The sequence below is a fragment of the Lepisma saccharinum genome, chromosome 9 (genome assembly GCF_977018435.1).
Source record: "Lepisma saccharinum chromosome 9, izLepSacc3.1, whole genome shotgun sequence".
In the NCBI taxonomy this organism is placed as follows: domain Eukaryota; kingdom Metazoa; phylum Arthropoda; class Insecta; order Zygentoma; family Lepismatidae; genus Lepisma; species Lepisma saccharinum.
Genome location: NC_139237.1, coordinates 71461461 through 71481529, shown reverse-complemented (window position 1 = coordinate 71481529; position 20069 = coordinate 71461461). Strand labels below are relative to the sequence as shown.

Below are 20069 nucleotides of genomic sequence, written 5' to 3'. Positions count from 1 at the left end.
CGAAATTTGCATTGACACTGAATTATGTCCTAAAATATAATAAATATATTGAGCTACTAAAAACTGGACCGCTCTTACTTTAGTAAGAGGGAAGAACACAAAGTCTGGTAACAGTAAATGATCTACAGTAAATGTATCGGGCGATGTTCTACATAAGGCATTTACACAAATACTTCCATTGATCGACCGTTGCGGGACATGTTACAAGGCGATGTCGTAAAGTGTCTTCAGCTTGATGACAATTGGAACATACAGCACTGTCAGTCATCTGGTATCGCCACTTTCGAGCACCGGTCGCAATGGCATCGTGAACTACTAGGTACCACAAAGATCGAACGCGGTTAGAAAGATGAGAGGCAGATATATTTCTCCATACGTTTGACCACACTACATTAGTTCGGAGAAGCACAATTCGTGGCTGGTGGTGTAACCTGCAAGTCAATTGGTTATAGAAAAAATTCACTGTCATGCCATCGACATCCATGTGAGGTGAACCGATTAGGAGATAGCAAAACTCGACAAGAGTTGTCCTCAAATAGTTGTAGTGGGAAGGGATCTTCCCTGGATAAATGGGTGTTCGCAGTTCCACTTCATCTATCAGAGTATGTAGTAATCTTGCTGTTAAACTATCAGGGTATTGCAGAAGCAACTCAATGTTCCGTTGTAGAAACAAGGCTGAGGCTTGTCTCTCCACTTGGCGCAAGTTCAGTCCTCCTTTACTTGCTGGGAGGCATAACGTTTCATGTGCGACATGAAACAAATGTGCATGCCATATGAAGCGCGTTATCATCTTTCGTACTTGCGCCGCGTCTTTCGCAGTAACAGGCAAAACTTGCGCCGCATACCACAACTTTGATAATGCAAACATGTTCACATACTGTATTCTAGAGCGTAAGGATAATTGTCTATAACGATTCATGTTCAACACTGCCTGGATTTTTGGGAGAATAGTTGTAAAGGTTCTGGAGACAGTATCTGTGATGGTCGTAGTGAAGTTTATTCCCAAAATTGTCACTTTATCAACAATGGGTATAGATACAGATTCAGTCCACAGAGTGGGGTTACACCCTAGGGGTAGGATTTTAGATTTCTTCTGGTTCAAACTAAGTCCCGTCTGCTTTCGTAACGTTTCAAGTACGGCCTCCATACGAGTCAAGTCTAGCCGATCTTTCACGATTACGGTTACATCATCTGCGTACGCACATATTTTGTGGTCTCTCCCAAGAAGCCTGAGTCCCTGAAGTTTTGCATGCATCAGTCGTAAAAATGGAGCCAGAGCTGCGCAGAATGCAAATAAGGAAAAGGGACATCCTTGACGAACAGAGCGCTGAATAGAAAAGGCTTGCAACAGAAAACCATCGATAGATAACTGAACTCGAGCTTCTCTGTATAAGCTCTGTATAGATTGTACAAAGAAATCACCACATCCCACTTTACCAAAGTATTGGAAAAGATAGTCATGTCTGAGGGAGTCAAAGGCACTTTTGAAATCTAACGCCACTAAAGCAGCTTGAGAACCTTCAATATCTTGCATAGAAGTGATGATGTCACGTACACTAGTTAGAATGTGAAATATTTTACCACTTGTACCATATACATATTGATACGGCCCTAATAAAGTATCCGCAAATCGTTGCAACCTTCGGGTGATCAAACGTGCAAAGATTTTATAATCAGCACATAGTAATGTGATTGGCCGGAAATCTTCTGGCTTTCTGGGCTGAGATATTTTGGGAATCAAAACCATAACACCCGTAAGACTTGTTCGTCCAAGGCGTTTCTTCGTAAACACCGCATTGAGCCAGCGTGTGAACAGTGGAGCCACCGTAGTCCAAAAGGTTTGGAACAATTCTATCGGGACACCATCGATTCCCGGAGCTTTACCTCTTTTTCCACTGTGAACAGACTCGTACACTTCTTTCTTTGAGAATGGCTGTTCTAAATAGCGACGGTCATCTTCCGTTAACATGGGAAGGTCCATCCCTTGCAGTGGAGTGCGACGGGAGCTTTGATCTTCCTTCTCTTTAAACTGATCTGCATAAAAGTCCCGTAAGTACTTTCGTATTAACTTGGGTTCGGTTAGTCTCCCCGTGGTTGTATCGAGACACGTTATTCTCTTTCGCTGTGCACTGCGTCTCTCTGCTAACACCTGCACCAACGAGGCTTCTTCTTGTGCATCAAACATAGGAAGACGACTCCTAACATTGTAACCTTGCATACGCTCTCTGTGCATGCTCAGCAGCACTGCTTGCACTCGTTTCACTTCTTGCCGCACTGGCTTCCCTTGTATTACCTGTGTTGTTAGTTCGTGAAGCACTCTGTAGTAAAAGTTATATTTCTTATTGAAATCTGAGTATTTGTCACGACTATATGCTAAACAGAAATATTTAATGGAGGGTTTTAGAAAAGTGTCCCACCACATAATAATGTCAGTTTGACGTACGCTCATTTCTTCCCACTTCTTCCATTTTTGTTTAAATTCGGTACGAAAGTGTTCATCTTCCAATAAGCGTACATTGAACTTCCAAAATCCCCGCCCTCGTCCAACTGAAGGTACATCCAAACTCATGTCGAGTTGGACACTTAAATGATCACTAAAGCACGTTGGGAAAATTCGAATCGCAGATATTTTGCTAATCATGTGTGCACTAACGTAAAAACGATCAAGCCGACTCGCTGTGTCGGCACGTATGTATGTGTAGCCGTCTATATTCGGACCTTTAGCCACCCAAACATCGTGCAGTTTAAACCCTTCAACCAGCGCCTGCAAGCTAGGTGATGTATGGAATCCTGGATATTGGTCCTGTCTTCTTAGAGTACAATTAAAATCACCCACCAGCACAATGTTTTGACGGGAGCCACCTAATGCCTTCGCCACGTCTGTAGCGTAAAATATGTTCCGAGTATTTCTAGCGTTGGTACCTGATGGTGCATAAACATTACAAAACCATATGTTTCCTATTTGGATACATGTGATACGACCAGACGGGTGATGGTAAACTTCCGTTACATGGAGGCCTGATTTCACAACTATGGCGGTTCCTAGAGAATTGTGAGTAAAATTGTTATACACGGTATATTCACTGCCCAGACAGAAATCGTCGGTCCCGACTTCTTGCAGGAAAATTACATCCAGGTGACTTTGCTTAATATAGTCCAAGAATGCATGATGCTTGACACTAGATTTCATCTTGTTAATGTTTATTGTTGCAAAATGATATATGGGGGTCATCATGTGGGATTCTGTACTAGTGTACCCGGTGGGAATGTTATGTGCATTTACTGACGTTAAACTATTTACCTTTTTCAATTTCACTACGACATGCGACAAACATAACCCTAATACCATTATAACGCGGACAACACACTTCATAACTAGGATATGGTAGACATATATCACACATTGACGTCAAGCGACCAATCAGAGCCGCCACTAGATTTCGCACTTTGGTCTCTTGTCGCACTCATCGTTCTACGCAGTCGCCGAGACACTGGAGACACCGAACGATGAGGGCCATCTTGCCGCCGTGTCGACGCCGTATCGTTCGTAGGGAGACTGCGTTTCTTCTTCTTTTTTGGTTCCTTCGTTGTTTTCGGAAGAGTGCCTGATGCGGGGGACGCCGTCTCGGAGTTCCCACTTTCACCTGCATGGTCATCTGCCTGCTGCATCGGACTATTGGGCACCTCGAGGGTAACGTCCATTGTTTCTTCCCCATTCTTCTCTGCTACGTGGGCTGCTTGGTTGACATTAACTTGGTCCACACTGACGGGGTTAGGGACGTCTGCTGGTGTCTTGTTTTCTACACTGGGTGGTAAAGTGGAATCTGGTACGGTATTTTTAGGTACACCCTGTAGTGAAGCTTGTACGTTGTCCTCATTTTCCTGGTCTCCGGAGCGTTTCAGATGCACAGGTAGTATAGTGGGTGTCGGGGTCATCATTTTCTCGGCAGCCGGCACATTCCTCGGGACAGGACGCGCCGCCCCGGCATAGGACGTATCTTCGGGTTTCTCCATTTGACGACGTCGGGACGGACAGGTAACGTAAAAATGGTCACTAAGGTCACAGTAACTGCAAGTACGGTCTTGCCCGCTATATGTCACCCAGTATCGTCCGCCACTGATTGTGACGTACGATGGAATCGCACGAGTTAGATTCATTTTGGCGATTTTACGGCCAGTTCTTACCGGATAAATGTGATCACTGGAATACCGTTCATCGTCCAAGGATATTATCTGACCGTACGTACTCAGGACCGATCGAATGGCGTCATCGGACAGTTCACTCGGTACAACGTGCACTCTAACTATCACGTAATTTGCATCCGCCCACGTAACAAGCACTGGACAATCCCCGTCTTCGTCACTATATTTATGTGGTAAGATAAGATGGATGAAGAAACAATCACATACACATAGGGACGACAACACAAGCCCCACATAAAATTATACTGGCTGTGAATACAGATGCCAGAACCTCGCTAGTCTGCCAAACGCAGTCCAGGATGCATTAAAAGATGAAGCAAGTCTAATTCTCTTGTAAAATTCAGCTTCGGTTTTAATCTTAACTGCCCATTTGGTAGGGGATTTTCATTAAATATCATAGATATGTATTTTCTTATTTGCTAATTTCCAACTTTACCTAAGTAGGGATCGAATAAATAAAGGTTAACCAAAACGAAAGAAAGGTCAAGAAAAGTCCTGATAAAGACAAGAATTTGAATTTGATATTTTGGTAGAAATTCTGTAATTATACAAAAAATACCCAAGATTCAACTTTTGTAACCATTTCAAACTACGGTAATTGCTGAATATTTGTTAGCCATGACAGGTCATAATGCAAATGTTGAGAGACTACTTGCACTATCATCAGCCCAATGGACTCACAAGAGATTTTTTTTCATGAAGTCTGTAAAAGGTTTGGTGCTGGTCCTATAATTTCGAAGATTGACCGTTCAGTCTCAATATTTTGACTAAACCTACAATTTTGAGAAAATTTTCTCTTCTGAGAAGTACCAGTTAAAACATGTAGTAGAAGTTGATGAAGTAGAAGTGCATTGCTTAGTATATTACAGTACATTTAAGAATTCGTTAAGAATTCATTTTTTTAAACTGAAAAAGTGTCATTTTGAAATCACTTTTTAACGTGTTCTGTAGAAATACGTATTATTTATTGCGAATGTTTTGTGTCCTATATTTTGACATAAAGTCCTACATTATGGGACAACATGTCCTACATTTCCCTTATTGCGATCTGGTAACCCTAAACAAACACGATGATTCTAGCTTCGCATCGCAGGGAATTTCAAGCTGGGAGAGGTTTTTTTTTAGCATCCACAGGGAATTTTATTCTCGGCCAGGCAGGAACACAACAGAAGATTTTAGTGAGGAATTGAATGCGTGTGGTAGGTGGTGTTCCTATATTGGCGATTCGAAAATTTATTATTTGTTTAGATGTTAGTGGTTTAGTAGTCGTGCTAGTGTTGTGTTTATGAAGTTAAAGACAAAGGATATAATAGAAGATTTGTGTGTGAAATCATATGGAACGAGATCTTTCCCAGATGAATTGCAAATCGTTTATGCAGGTATGCCAGTACCATCTCTTGATCCACAGGTCTTGAGCTTATATTTCCGATTTCCGTGTCTAAAAACAAAAATCTGGAATGCTCAACTCACTGGGTAGATTTAAGTTAATACCGAGGGATTTTATTTCACTAATGCATGCCTTTCATATTATATTTTATAATTTTGTAGCTTTGTGATACTTTCTCGTTTTATTATTTGGAATTCTGCACATACGTAGCTTAACTGCATACAGAAGAATTAATTGATAGTGGTCGCAAAAATAAGCTAACATTTTCCACACAATATTCATAAATCCGGTATGGACTGTGAGGTAAATTTGCAGGGATACTAGAGGAGCGTGTCGATGAATCAACGGTCGGAGATTACCCACTCGTTTGTCTGATAAATGATACAACTGTTGTAATGATACGTTCCTCTCCTGTGTTGCTACAAGCAGAGGGGCTATGTGGTGAAGACTCATTTCTTGACACCGAAAATCATAGCCAAATGTGTTGATTACTGGGACAAAGGAATAAAAGAAGCCATAGTCATTGCCCGAGAAAACACGAATCTAAACAGGAACGTGGGATTCCAGCTAAGTCATGCCTGGAACCCATATCTCTGTAAAAGCCCTACATCTGACAATAAAACCTTCCTCTAATAAAAAAAGAAACATGACCATGTTATATATTTGCAGTTTTAGTGACGAAAATTATAGGAAAAAATATAGCCTTATTTTTAAAGTATTTTAGGCATGTATTCACTTAATACCTACATAATGATATCAAAATAACAGTGGAGTCTTCTAGCTTAAATTGCTACATGATTTTGCAATATGCATAGGTTATGCAGCAGTACCTTCAATTAATTTTCGTCAATGAAAAGAAATGTGGCCGCGGTGGCTCAGTCGGTGTCGACCTCCGTGGCGAAGTGGTTAGCAGAGCGCGCTACAACGCCAGGGGTTCTGGGTTCGAGTCCCGGGTAAGGCAAGGGTATTTGTGTTCGTCCAGTTGATAAGAGACAAAGAAAAATGTAAGAATTGAAAAGTGTAAAAGTGGGAAAAAGAGTGAATGGAGGGGGATACCTCCGTGTAGGGGGTATTTCCTTTTGATAAAAAAAAAGTCGGTAACGCGTCTGACTACCATTCTCAAGGTCCCGGGTTCGATCCCCGGCCGGTTCAAATCCGGGAACTTTTCTAACGTTGGAAGCGGCCCCGGCGCCCACCCAGCGTCGAATAACATGGGTACCTGGGGGAAACCCTGGGGGTAAAGGCGGTCAGGGGCGTGATGCTGATCACATCAGCCCCACTCATGACCGGATCAAGAAAGTGTGGGGCGTTACCTCCACACCCCCTATACGCCTTCATGGGAGCACAGGGGAGCACTTTACTTTTTACTTTACCTTTTACCAATGAAAAGAAATAGTTATGCGCACTCGATGGAAGCACATAGTGGTTCGGATCCAACTTTAAACTGTACGTCCAGTCCGGATTAGCCTTTCTGTACATAAAGTGGGCTTAAAAATAAACTCAAGCAAATAGCCACGGTTGTGTAATCAGTAGGGGTGTGCGGGACAGTATTTTTTGGGACGGAATGGGAATCTTTTTAAATCCCGACATTCGGGATGGGAAATGTTCGAAACTTCCTGAAGCTCTGAAAATCTCGAATTCTACACAGCATTTCTGGAATAAAAACTTACAATTTCAGCTAAGTTCCAAACACTTGCAATGCTGAAAACGTCGAGAATTAACGACTTTTTAAAATCCTGAACAGTCGGGACCGGGACAGCAATTTTTTCCCCGATCCCGACTTTTCGGGATCCCGCACACCCCTAGTAATCAGAATAACATTTTGGTGCTAATCAAGGAAGACTTGTGTTGGTGCCCCCCTGAGGACGGCACCCTGGCCAGTCGCCCGGCCCTGTGTTTCATACTCACATATTTAAACTTGGTCTCAAATTCAATATTATTTGATATAGAGAGCAATGTATGTGCACGAAACGTTGTGCATTAACGTCGAATTTACCTGGCTGGTAACTCGATAATATTTGTTCGAAACTTATCTTAGTCTCCTTCACACCAGCTTACTGAAGTATTGGATAAGTTGTTAACAGACTTTAAAATGAGAATATCTGTTTACATTGAGTTTCCTGAAAGATTCTTACTTTTATCAAATCTCAAAGAAACTATTCTCGAAGAAATTCTGATAGTAGCTAGCATATTGCAACAGATTTATGAATAGGATATAGATTTTTTTTAACAGAACGTGTGCACCTCAAAAATTTCGTTTTAGAAGAAAAAGTTGAAAGCAATGACCTATCATTACGATATATAAACAAACTTTTGATTACAAAACAATCAAACGTCTTATCTTCTACTTACAAATTTGTTTAGCAAAGTTTCAATGATATTGTGACATCTATTTTCTTTCATTTCTTTTTCATCAATGGAAGTATGAAAGTCATCCTTCAATCATCCGATAAACATCAATTAAAAAGAGACTTTTTTAGGTTGTGCAAGATGCAACATGTAATAGACAAAATATGAACTTTTTATATTTGAAACTGTGCCAAATTAAGTTTTCGCAGTACTGCAACACGTAAAGCTTGCCTTCTGTGAAAAGGATGCATGCTGCTACTCTTTACAGAGGTTAGAAGGGGCAAAGGAGATGAACGCCTACTTAATCAACCTTTTGGTCTTATACATAACAAACGCTCTTTCTAGCCCATATATATATATATATATATATATATATATATGTATATATATAAATGTGTGTGTGTGTGTGTGTGTGTGTGTGTATAGTTCGGATCCAATTTTAAACTGTGGGTCCAGTCCCGACTAGCCTTCATGTGCATAAAGTGGACTTAAAACAACAATTCAATCAATTCAACCCTAGCCCAAATATGCATTATACATGCGACTGCACCCTAGAAGGTAGTCCTACACCCCTTTGCTTCTCCACTCACTTTTTCTGGCACCATCTCTGCTGCCAATATAGCCAAATAATTTTTACCAATATCTCTAGAAGAAATGTTCTATAGAAGATCTGATTTGTCCTAAAATGCCGTTTATGTTTCCTGGCCAGTTTAAAATCCGTTTCATGCCATTTCTGAAAGGGGCATGAATGTTATAGTGTCTATTTTTGCCTATTTCAGTTACAGGAGTACGTAAAATGGGAAAATGACAACAATAGCGTACGCAGGATTTTTTTTTTTTTTTTTTGGAGGGGGTTGGAATTGTGAAGATGGATATTACCTGCGTTCTATGGGCGTTACACACTATAAGATATTCTTAATTAACATTTGAAACCTTCATTTTAAAAGTCGTTCAAAGACAAAATGGTAATTGGGTTCATTTTAATGCGGGGTTGGATTTATCACCTTGGTTTTTCCGAGTTCTTTACTACCTTAATTTGAAAATTTTTATTTTCTCAAAATTCTGGGAGGAGCTGTAACCCCATCAGCTCCCCATGCGTACGCCAGTGGATAACAAAGAATCGGCTGAATATCTGCATATTCTTATTGGATGCTGATTTTTCTATATTTTGTACGTGTCAATTAATTTGCCACTTTTTGAAACAGCATGGTGCTTACATTGCACATCTGTTAGTAATGACCAATCAGTATTTACTTAGCGGCCTGTAGAGTGCAGCGGGGGGGGGGGAGGGAAGGGAGTGTCTTCAACAACATGATAGACACACAGAGGAATTTTTTATTGGTGGGGGGAGTTCAACCAAAAAAAGAAAGACTGGTGTGGTTCTTATTCTCAAGCTACAACTTTGATGCGGGATGAATTGAAAGTCCTACAAAAGGGTACAACGATTCATAAATGCTGTTGTACCGTTCCAAACAGTTATTCCTTTTATTTATTTATTGAGAAAATTTCACTTGGCCATTTTACACTGAAATTGTCAAAAATGAAAATGCAAAGATATTAATAATAATAATAAGCAAAACATTTAAAAAATAATAAAAGTAACAAAATAACACAAAAGCGAGTAGCACTATTTGATATTATTTACAAACATTTCTTCTAATTGATGACCGAAAGGCAAACTCTGAGGAAAATATATCGATTCTTGATGATAGATCATTGTATTGTGTGGCAAGTCTGTAAAAGATAGATCTTTTTTGAATTTCAAGTCTAGGTTTTTCTGTATAAAATAATCTTGTATTGCGAGGTGAGCCCATAGGTACTCTAAAGTGGAATTCCTCTAGAAGTGTGTTGCAGCGGATTTTGCCATTCACAATTTTGTATAAATAACTTAAATCATTCTGTAAACGTCGCTGGTAAGCAGTTTGTAAGTTTATCTGAAAATGATACGAGGATGAGAAATTTTTCATTATAAAATTGTGGAAAATTGTAACTTTCTGTACAACATGATGGCCCAGGGAGGGTTCTGACCACCATAACCCCCCTTCTGTGCGCCAATGAACAACATGATCAACTAATCGGAATGTATCATATCAGTCTACATATTCACTGAAAGAACGAGCAAAGCTCTAACCCCTCATTCATTGGACTGAGGCGTATGCGAGAAATGTAGAAAGTGATGCTGGTGTAATTAGTGAAGATAACTATCTCATTGTGGACCCTTATGCCTTTTTTGTCCTGTGGAATTGGCGTCACCATATTTTTTTGGAAGGGGGGTCGGGCCAATGATAAATCTTGAATAGTAGAAATAATAACAAGAATAGTAAAAAAAAGACAAATAAAATTGTTTTACACAATAATAAATATAAACGAATAAAAATATACAAATTCTATTCCAAATTATTATTATATAAAAATTGTTCTTGTACAATAATAAATATTATAAACTAATAAAAATAAACAAATTAATTCCAAATTATTATTATTATTATTACATAGACTTTATTACTCGATCCAGCAGATGAGTGAATATCCAGGACAACTGTTGTTTCATATTTTTTTTACATTCCTACAGTTAGTGTACTGAAATTCACAGTAATTGTATTTTGTTATAAAGTTAAATATAATAAACATAAATTCAAGGAAAGGCTGTAGAAGTTAGAGGAAGTTCTACTCTCAGGCTGTATATTGTGTGACCTCTCACGAAAACTATAATTTTTGAAATTTTGAAAACTGGAACCTTCTATTGTTTTATTAAATGGTAGAATATGGCAATACAACATGCTCCCTGTGTTTTTCGTTTAATTTTTTCGATCTAATGCAATTTTTACTTTGGTTATTCTGTTCGAATAACTAAATAAATTTTATTTTTGTTATTACCAAGAAAAATAACAAACTTGAAATGGATGTGGGGGGGGGGTTAACGGACCCGTTCGACCTTCCCATCCCAAAACGCTCTTTTGTTTTTAGAGTGCCTGAAACAGGAAAATGGTTATAATCTGTGGATGTCTATCAATTTCAATGACTATTTTGTTATTTTCTGTGCCTTTTTGGGTGCCTATTTTGAGAGTGTATACCATCGGTCCTCAAATAACTATTATTTTCATCGTTGTCGTGACACGATGGAGTAAGCACCCAACTTTTAAATGAGCAGTGGGTTTTCGGCGCAAATTTGAAATTAAATAATAATAATAAAAAAGTATAAAGTGCACAATTCTTTATACGAGGTTGAAACATATACTTGCCAGTATTCCGATAAACTTTTTACCCTTGAATGTATGTCTAACATTGTCTCCGATAAGGAAGGAGAAAAGTTGATTTTTCGTGGGGGAAAAAAAATATATTTTTGAAAATTTCCTCTCCATCTATTTTTTCTGGTTACCTTATAGCTTGAACCATGATGGAAAGAAATAGGTATATTTCTTAACTCTACCATTTTTAGTTTCTGAGATATTAAATTTTATTTAAACTTATGTAAATTATATGTTGATGTGATGAATAGTCGTAAAGCGATAATTTTAAACATGCCTATGAAGGAATAATAAAATTTAAGTAAAGTAAAGTGCTCCCCTGTGCATAGCACTACGCCATGAAGGCGTATAGGGGGTGTGGGGTTAACGCCCCACACTTTCTTGATCCGGTCGTGAGTGGGGGTGATGTGATCAGCATCACGCCCCTGACCGCCTTTACCCCCCAGGGTTTCCCCCAGGTACCCATGTTATTCGAAGCTGGGTGGGCGCCGGGGCCGCTTCCATCGTTAGAAAAGTTCCCGGATTTGAACCGGCCGGGGATCGAACCCGGGACCTTTAGCATGGTAGTCAGACGCGTTACCGACTGAGCCACCGCGGCCACCCAATAATAAAATTTATATAATCTAATTTATAATATGTATATAATAATAATACAATGAATTGCTCTTACCTGCCTATAGCAAGCACGTCTGCCCGGAACGTATTAGTTTGAAGTTCACACAAAACTATTTATACATTCACGTGATGAAATTATTTTGATGTGTAAAATGCAAATCGGGAATTCCCCAAGAGTAGAAGGGAAATGCAACTTGCTTACGACTTGTTTCGCAAAACACTTAGTGAAAGCTTCTGAGCAATTGATATCTTGAAATGTGCCCTCAGTTCAAGAAGATAGTCAACACAAAACTGGACAATTATCAACAAAACAAAGTTCGTTCAAGTTCAGATGCGGCGCAAAGTTTACATCCCCACTGATTTTTCCCTCGCCTCTAACATTTATCTTTTTAATGTCAATACCAGAGAGCATATAGTCAATACTATCACGTATCACTTAAATGGTTGCATTATTGGGAAATTTCAGAGTCAGTTGTCTCCTCTGAAACAACCAACTATATTTTGATGGTTTTTACTAATAAACTATATCCCGGATGATGTCGCAAAACTGGTACGTGTGTCGTTCCTTAAACTCTAAGAATATGGTCTAGACATAGTTTTGAAACTATCAACAAAACTTTAAGGCAGTGCAACCTAGGAAACTATTGATTTTTATCCCACGCTTAAATGAAATGCCAATCTATTCTTTCAAGCTTTTTAGCGACTACAAAAATGTTCTTAAAAGCTCGTGATTGCTGATAGTTTGTCGTTGGAATCTAGCTACTTTGCCACCCATCGTTCCTGCCAAACTACCATTCCATTTTGAAGCTGTTTTATTTATTTATTTATTACAATGGACTTTCATTTCCAGGACGGTCTGTTTATTATTCTAAATACAGGTGAAAATCCAATATTTTAATAGTTCGATAATTATAAAAATACAGTGTGTTATAACCCCAGAGAAAAATTAGAAGGCGTCAGGTCTGGTGAGCGTGGCGGCCATTTCAAAAGCACATTATCTTCATCACTAGCACGCCCGATCCAAAGCCCTGGTAGTCTCTCATTGAGATACGCTGCACAGTGAGAGTAGCTTATATCGCAGCCAAGGGCAATTAGTGCACAGGTGTTAATTAATTTGCATATAATTAAGAACTAATTTGCATAATTTGAATAAATTTGCATATCATTAGAATAATTTACATTTATGTATTTGCATATTTATAACTTTTATGAATATATAATTTTTCATTTTACGAAAAATATGTATATAGATGATAATTAAAGGTACTATATGTTATGCATATGGTTTTATATTCATTACTGTAAAGTATGTAATGTATAAAATGTTAATAATTAATGTTTATAATATAAAATTAGAGTTTATGGTTTATGAACCGCTATGAATGGTGATAATGGGTGTAGGTACAGATCCAATTACGATTTGGGACTGTCCCGGTACTCGAACCCACGATATGTAACGGTAATAAATGGTTATAGTGTACTATGTAATAATAATGAATGTTATTATGGTATGATATAAGTTGATCCGAGACGCTATATAGAATACCGTATCCGAACCTGAACTCCGCGCTGAGGGTAGACAGAGGAATTTGGGGAATGTGCGGTCAAGGTCAAATGACGTCAGAACGCCAGAACAAAGAAAGAACGCGAAAACCTGATTCCCCAATCACAGAACGCGTCAGTAGATTTTAAGAACCGGTTTTTTCCAAGGTTAACCAGAACGCAAGAACAGGGGAAATGTATGCAACGCCGTAGAACAGCGGAGGGATTGAACCAGACAACAAAGGATGTCTGGGACTGGGCGGTCAAGGTCAAATCCCTGAAGCTATGCGTCGCTTGTAGAACCGGTTTCCGCCGCCCATTAATATTCCGCTCAGGTTTGCCTCCAAGGCACGGGATGGTGTAGCGAGGGTTTTAGGGTAGAACATTTGCATGTCTGAACAGGTTTCTGTCAAAGTAGGCCAACGTTACCGAGAACACAAGAAAAAAGGATTTTGGGATACCCAATTAGATTGGAGCAAGAATTTTACTCTGAACAAGGAGAACGAAGCGTAAGGGTTTTATTTGAATTAGGAAGAAGAGAAAGCTATCTGGGACTGGGCCTACAGTTTTCACTATTTGCTTTTATCACGGGGTATCGAACCTCGGACCAATTGATTATTGATTTAGTTAGTAAATTTATGTTACTGTGTGCTATTTAACATAATATTGAGTTTATTCTTTACCAAACTTTGACTTTTTGTCAAATATTTTACAAGTTTTTATGTATTTTTACTCAAATAACGCAATTTCATCTATTCAGGCAACATTTTTTATTATATTTTAGACCCGAAAAGATTTTTTTCAACTTTTAATTTATTATTTTACAAGTTTATATGTATTTTTTACTCAAATAACACAATTCAATCTGTTCAGGAAATACTTTTAGTTATATTCGACACACAAAGTATATTTTGTCGAGTTATGTCTGTTTATTTTACAAGTTTAGGCTTATTATTACTCAAATAACACAATTTAATCCATTCAGGATGGATCTTTTATTATATTTTGGATGCACAAAGAGATGTTTTCAACTTTTTTAATGATTCTTTTGCAGGGTTTGTATTAGTTCTTATTTATTTGTTTTGTATCACACATACATTTACAAATTTTTAACTTAGAGTTTAGTATTTATTTATATCTTTTCAAAAACGCTAAAGAAAAAGTACTTTTCGGTAAAATTTAAGCCACAGAATATATTATTTTTATTATTATTATTATTATTATTATTATTATTATTAGAGTTTACTGATTTCCACTATGCTATTTTTGGTTTTGTATTTCGATGTTAATTTAGGGCAGGTTACGCCTGCTACGTAGGAAAGTTTGTTTATTTTAGAGTTTGCTGAGTATTTTGTTACTGTTATACTAGTTAAAGTTTTCTAAATATATGACGTAAGGCTCCGTATACTTTTTTCTTTCTTTCTGTTTTGGAGATGATGCGATCAGCACCACTCTCCATCTGCTTTTTATTTCATGTACCCAATATTATTTTGAGGCTTAGTGAATTCTAGAGCCTATTTATGCAGGAGAGAGGGCATGAAAATTTCGATCTCAGATAACCCACAACTATTTGTCAAAGGTTGCTTAATTTTTATGTCTGTAACGCTGTTATTGTATTTCTAGCTAAGGCTTACTTTATAAAGTACACGAAATGTTCATCATTTCGAATATTTACCTTTATACGAGGCCAAACTATTACTGTAACTAAAATAATTATGTGTCTATAAAGACTGAAATCTTTTTACCGAGGGGTCCATAACTGAACGCTTACCAACATTGTTTCTTTTTTTTTTTTTTAAATATAACCATTGATCAATATATTGACAATTCACAGGACAAAACGAACTTCACAGACGACTGACTATATGGACCATAGGTCCACTTGCTAAACTTTTTTTAATGCTAGAAGAAAAATTTAGCTTTATAGCCTTTTTCAAGGTATTTTTCAAGTATTACTGTTTTTTTGGGTGCATCAACATTTGGGTTATTTCCATTTGGTTTATTATACCAGGCTACAATCACTATCTGAGGACTAAAATCCTCTGATTGAAGCTAAAAGCTTAGGCTGTAACTAGGGACTTAGCATGTATATCGACAATTTATAGGACAACACGAACCTTACAGAGGATTCTAGGTGACGTAGGACCACACGCCAGAGCTTTGTTAACCTGCAAGAAGCACTTACAGCTAATTCTACGGGGAAATGAGGTTGATTTTTTCAATGTTTCACAAGAATGCTATATTTTATACACCCAATATTTACTTTTTCAAGTAACTACATGTACCAGAAGCACTTACAGGCCAACTCTAACTAGTCTTCGATATTCTATATCAGGTGCTAAATTTATAAAGAACTATGATTGTATATATTTCTGAGAAAGTACGCAAAAGCATATTACCGATTAAAGTATCTGAAAAACAGATTTTTCAATGTAAGTATATTTTTATTGACTGGATTATTTAACAGATCAAACAGGAAGATTGCAAAATTCATTAAATGTAGTTCTATAGTATAGGTGGTTTCAGAGATATAAAAGGAACAAATATAAGATTTCGCTTTTTTTTCTTCTGAGGCTAATCGCGACGCTAAGGGTGAATGGCGAGAAACAGTCCCAAAAGTTATGGGCTTCATATAAGTTAATACCACAGAGATATTACAGTAGGTGTAGGTTCTACCACCAGAACATTTCTATCATAAAAGTACTGGTTATGCTGTACTGTTAGCTAAATATGATGATATTTGAGAAACTTAAAAGCTTACTTGCGAAATTTGAAGATAAATAATAATCTGTTAGTCTGTAAACATATTTTATAGCCATTCTGCACAAGATCCGATGACAAAATTTAAAAATGGTAACCGCCCAGACAAGTATTTAATTCAAAAAGTCAGATAAAAAACAGTATTTTTTTAAAAAAATATTGTTACTGCCTTCAAATTTTATGTTTGTATGTTATTTACCAGGTCTTATGATTTATACTTGATAAATGATTAATTAAATATGTAATATAGCAACTGGTTTACACTGTTTGGCATTCTTTAAATAACAAAAGAAGGAATTATTTGTTTAGTATTTCACTACTTTATATTTATTTAAGAAAACAATTCTACAGTTTAACTTAATTTCTAACAAATTGTTACTAATTTATATATCAAAGTTATGTTATTTAGAGTGTATGAAGGCGTATAAAGTTAATATTTGTACCTATCAGTGCAACTAACAATTATATTTTACACAGAAAAGATAATGTTTACAGAGAATAATATTTTACAGTAATTGTTAAAAATAGAAATAGAACAAAATTACATTTTTTTGTTCCTTTGTTACAAAATAATTGGCTAGTCAACGGTTATTTGTATCTGATAAGTGAGACATTTTAAGTGTGAACTAGAAAATTCATAAAAACAAGCAAATATATTAAATTTATTGAAATAATCGAAATATGAAACTCATTCAAGGAGCCGCGCTGGTCTAGTCTGACAACTTCGTGGGATATCGTTCGATTACCGGAATAGGTTGTAATTTATCCAGCCTTGTCTCCGCACCTAGCCTCATAACAATGGGCACCTGAGAGCAACTCTGGCTGATGAAAGCTGCCGGAGCATGGTGCCGATCATATCTCCTGCAAAATGGTTCGAGATCGAGAATCTTTAGGGCCCACCACATCACTACGTGCGCCTTCATGGCACGGTGCTATATGCAAGGGGAAATTTACATTACCTTTACCAGGATGATGATGAGGCGCGAGAATAGCCTACATGTCGCTAAATTCCACTGCATCTATGTTTTCGTTGAAAAGTAATTTAAGGACATTCCAACACATTTATCACTTCTAGGTGATTCACAAAGCACTTCTTCAACATTATTTAATGATGTGGATGTATACTCAGCATCACTTGAGAGTTCACAAGGGGATGTGAAATCAGTACCGGGAAGAACGTTTGCAATAAGGTCGGCACACTGCGACGAAGCAAGGAATTTTTACTATTCTCGCGAGAGTGTCTGCGCGAATTTTTCTTGCAAAAAAATTGCAAAATTGATCTTTGCGGCCGCTTAGATTGTGATTGGAATGTTGTGTTTTTCTTCATGCTGCATGGGAATAATGATTCAAACTATTATTATTATTATTATTATTACTACTACTGTCGCAGATCTTTGACTGTGATAAATTAGCCATTTTAAATTTTTTCTACAGCATTTTAGCATTTTCCATAGGCTAATATTTCAAAAGCTCAGGGGGGTTTTAAACCCGGTAACCCCCTCCCTTGCGTACGCCACTGGTAACAAGTATCGTGTGCAGGCCTGTAGCCAGGCAGGAACCAGGGAGAGGCTGGACCTGCCGTCACCCCCCCCCCCCCCCACACACACACACACACACCCGGCACTGCCATCAGCCTCCTTGACATTAGGTAAAACTATAAAATTATTTTGCATAATTTGTTTGCAGTGAAGAGTGAAAATGTAGACAGCTCACAACTTTAAGGATAAATCCACAGACTATGAACAGCAGCTATTACATTCGCTCATCTTGTTTATGAGCTGAGTCTAAGTAGCTGCAAATATTTTGAAGAGTATCTACACTTTGTAAGTTTTTTTTTCATAGGGAAGCTTCTCTATCTGTACCTTCACTGTCCCTGTTCCGACCTCCCGTTTAGACAGAAATCCGTGACTTTGATGTCATCATGCAAATTCACTTCGCAGCTGCATCAATCAAAGGTTAAAAGTTCCCAAGTTTTGGAAACGATGGGGAGTTTCATTGCTTCGGCCGGGGGTGAAATGTTCTGTAGCAGGCAATGTGATTGAATATTGTGCGTTTCTTGTGTGTGATACATGTATCATCTAAAGTAGTATGGAGTGTTTAAGGGATGATTTCAGTATCAGTCAATTAACACTTCAAGAGATTGTTTAAAAGAATAGAAAAATGTAGTATCTGTGATATTTATAAATTTTATATATGTTAATGACACCCCTCCCCCACACACATCTTCATTTAATGCTGTCATTTCTTTTAAATAAAAATGGACTTGGTTTACAAAGCCCCTCTGATAATCCGTGAGTCCCCCTGGAGGCCAATTCTAGCTACGGACCTGATCGTGTGAGGCGAAAACTAGCAAATGGGTAGCCAGTCCAGCGCCAAGTAGGTAATTCCTACTGGAAACCGTTTAACCAGCATCACTAAAGTTCCCTTCCATTATTTATCCTTAAAAGTGCGTGAGGAGCATTAAGTTACAATACGTTCCGGGGCCGGCTTTAAAATGTACACACGTTACAATGAAGATCTGGAGATTTTTTTTTTAAATGTATATTTCCTCGAAATATCTCCGTTTTCCAGGGACGCCCGTTTTCGAGATGATGCTGGATATTTCCATTATGCCAAACACAGAGCGCTAGGTGCCAACGAAGTTCAAATGTTGCTAGGTTTAGAACTATTATGCTAGGGTTCGGATCAGTGGCGCAGGAACGGCGGGTACAGGGGTACATTGTACCCCTTCAAATTTTTGAAGGGGGTTACTGTACCCCCTAAATCCGTAAATCGAGTTGTACCCTCTGTACCCCCCTTTGGTAATTTGACAGCAGACGTAAGGTGCTACTGTTAAAGGATCCTATTTTAAATTCACCCAATAAAAAAGTGAATATTTTTTATAACTTAATCTTCCTTACCACAGAAATTCGAACCATTGTAAACTGATTCTACTACATTGTGCTTGCTACTTATTAGTTCATTGACCTATGTTCTTGAAAACATCTTTAAGGAGATGAAAATTGTTTAAAATGTGTGTGGGACGATGGAATCAGAGTTGCTCTCAGAAAATTACACTGCAGACGAATGCATCTTTGCGTAAGGGGGTACACTTTTCTAAAGAGGTGGTCGCGTCGATTCGAAGATAAGATACAAATCTTCATCTGAAGAATGAATGACTGATCCCATTTTCTGTTGAATATTTAAAATGGAATTTTCCGAAACGAAATACTTACCCGAACGAGATGAGATACGACAGACCAACTTGGGGGGGGGGGGGGTTACAATGTACTACTACTGTACCTCACCCATATTTTTCATAACTATGCAAGAGGGTGTTCGGATTACTATACTTAAACCCATATACTGTATTAAGAGATTTTTATAAAATAGAGTCCCTAGGCTATCTGAGCATGAAATAGGTCAAGAATGTGTTTTTAATAACTTCAGAGTGGAAACCGAAAGAAAAATAAACACAAACAAGAACGAGAAGGACCTCACCACACATGAGACTAGATGAGGCTGTGACAATTCTAGACTCATCGCATCGGGATATCATTCCTAGGTGAAATGAATTTTTCCTAGACATTTAAACCGGATGCAATCTGCGATTATATCAGACGAGGGGGGACTTATTTTTACCTATGTATTAGGTTAATAATATAATTGGACATTAATTGCTTAAAATCTGATTTTGGTATCGAATGCAACACAAACACAACGCCATTTTAAGATAAACCCTAAAGTCAAACTGTAAGAAAATTTCATTAGTCAGATGAATGCACGAGATAAATGAGACACTGCAGCTTCTATTGGTATATTTTGGATTGGATTCACAAAGTCATTGAGTGAGACGGGAATGTTTGATTGATATATTTGGTTTATTTTAATTCCAATTTCTGCCACTTTTAGCTAATCGCGAAGATGAGGATAAGTGATGATATGATGGAATTGGTGGACACTCACAAATAACATCCATGCCCAGG

At 37.8% G+C, this 20069-nt stretch overlaps 1 protein-coding gene across 1 annotated transcript in view; it reads right to left on the bottom strand.

Moving 5' to 3' along the window:
* LOC145992726 (aromatase-like) overlaps positions 1–12012 on the bottom strand; it is a 37834-nt gene extending 25822 nt beyond the window's left edge. Inside the window, exon 1 of the mRNA XM_083129111.1 lies at positions 11858–12012. The gene's annotated coding sequence lies outside the window, so the exon portion shown is untranslated. The remainder of the gene's footprint in view (positions 1–11857) is intronic.
* Between the last annotated feature and the right edge of the window lie 8057 nt (positions 12013–20069).